The sequence below is a fragment of the Littorina saxatilis genome, linkage group LG1 (genome assembly GCF_037325665.1).
Source record: "Littorina saxatilis isolate snail1 linkage group LG1, US_GU_Lsax_2.0, whole genome shotgun sequence".
NCBI lineage: Eukaryota > Metazoa > Mollusca > Gastropoda > Littorinimorpha > Littorinidae > Littorina > Littorina saxatilis.
The window spans coordinates 27,727,910-27,730,409 of record NC_090245.1 but is presented as its reverse complement, the minus strand read 5'-3'; positions in this window follow the sequence as shown (position 1 = coordinate 27,730,409).

Here is a 2,500-nt window from a genome sequence, read left to right as displayed (position 1 = left end):
CCGAAAGACTAGCACTTGAACCCACCACCTAGGTTAGGAAAGGGGGGAGAAAATTGCGGCCTGACCCAGGCCTGAACACGCAACCTCTCGCTTCCGAGCGCAAGTGCGTTACCACTCGGCCACCCAGTCCTTAACTCTGTCGTTATAGTTTTATTCTCGCATTTGGTTTTTTTATGTGCTTTTTTTTCTTTCTCCTTTTTCCTTGGTTGTTGGCTTCGTCTTTACCAGTTGCCGACTCTCGAGTCACCCGATTTTGTGGTCAGGCCTTGCGTTCAAGAATCAAACCATCGATTTTTCTCTTCTGTTTTTTTCTTTTTCAAATTCATACTGCATAAATCATCAGAAAGCAAAAGGTCAAGAGTAAGTGTCTTGTGTTACTCAACCCGGCTGCTTTAAACGGGTAACCCTGCGTCTTTAAACAAGTGAGGGACACACACAGATGACTAACTCCTGATCAGAGAGGGATGCACCATGTTCACCCCACCAAGACACACACACACCAAATTCTTACGCTATCACCTGAAGGTATCACCCATATGTATTATGCTCTTCGCCTCACATCACGAGGAAGGAAAAAAAGAAGGTGCACCTGAGGTATCACTCGGTGTGTATATACTTTCCACGGATAAAGAAAGGAGGAAAGAAAGGACAGGTAGGGGGAATCGCTGTCTTGAATGGCTAGAGCGCAAACGGGGGCCTGATGTCCGTTTCCTTCCAGCAATAAAAGCCTGGGAGCTAACCGCTTGCTTGACAATAGGCGAACGCGTCTTTGGGGCGGTTTTGTGCTAGCAATGCGAGATTTAAATTACGTTTGGTGGAGTCGCCGGCAAACAGTCAACAGGATTACAAGCTGTTAAGCAAGCATGTTTTCTCGCGCGCAAGCATCTCTAGAGACATGTTCGCGTTTTCCCGCCAGCCAAATCTTCGATTTGCTCGCAACAAGTAGCCCCGAAAAAGTGTGCTCTTGTCGACTTTCCCTCGCGAAAACCTAGCCAACTCGTGTACGGGATTATGTTTCCAGAGAGATGCTGCCTTGTCTTGGCAAACAGTACCAAATAACAACTCTCGCGTTGCTTTACTCGCGAAGTCAAAGCCATCTTGCGCAAAAATGCTTGTATAACCACATCCTCTCCTTCCTTTGTTGTCGAAAATAACGTTTTATTCGATGTCAATGCTCTTGTCTAGCTTTACTCGCGAAAACCTAGACATCTTGCATCCAAGAAACGGAGGCCTGATCCGTATGTTTGCACAGTGAGTGTGATTCACACGCAGGGCGGCCTCCCCTTCTCGCCTCGCGCCGATTGTTGGCTTGTTGAGATGTTTGCTATCCGGCCTGAATGGAATATCATCTTCTTGGGGGCCACTGGAAGCAGTTTAAAGCCGCTGTCCTCAATGCTTAAGCAAAGCCCGTCCATCCTTACTGGTCCTTGAATTGGAAGTCGTTTTGAGGGTCTTAATTTTTTCAAAAGTGCCAGTGACACTGCTGTGTCTGTGGATGCTGAATGATATATCAACTTCTGGTGACCGTCTCGAGAAGACGTGTGAAGCCGCTGTCTCCAAAGCTAGGATAAACTATGTTGATTCTCATTGGCCCTTGGGTTCGTAATTTACTAGTTGTGAGGCTCTCACATTTCTGACAAAAAATAATTGGCAGGCAGAATTAAATATCATCTTCTGGACGGTTAGTGCTTGAGTCCACACTCCTCTCCATCTTGTCCTCCTCAGTGTATTGACTACATATATTCGTTGTTGTGACCTCGAGGGCATCACATTTTCAAATCACTGGTTGTGGGAGTTGGATTTGTTTGGTTGTAGTGTCGTAACATTCTTAAGCATCATTGGTTGCGAGGGGCTTACATTTCAACGAATCAGCGCATTGCTGGATCTTGAAGTTTTAAAGATCATCGGTTGTGAAGACTAAAATTCCCAAGAATCATTAACGTTTGGTTGTGAGTCTGTCATTCTCAAGCATTGCTGGCTGCGATGCCGTAAAAAGCTCAAGAATATCTGAAATCCTTATAAATTGCAGTTTGTGGTAGTTCTTGAACCCTGAAAAATCTTTGGCCCTGAAGAATCTTTGGCCCTGAAGAATCTTTGGCCCCGAAGCCTTAGATGACGACCCACGGATGATTCGTGACAAAGTAAACATCTCGAAATGATTTGTTTGAATGTTGATAGGTCCGCTGATCTCTAGAATCATTAGGTGTGACAAACTTGAATTGTCAAGAATCATTGAAAGGGGGTCTTAGATTTTCAAAAAACAACGTTCGAACACCATAAACCCAAAACATGTACCTGATTATGGAGTGTGTTCATTGTCATCATGAGTGTTTCCTGTACTTATGGCTTCGTATTTCAAAACTATTTAAATATTTTAAAAACAGTGTAAAGTGGGAGTCTTGTTTCTTCAAATTACATAACACGTCTAAAGCACTCAGTGAAAGACCTCACTGGATATTGAAAAGCAATAATGAAATTACTACGACTCAGGAGCCTTTGT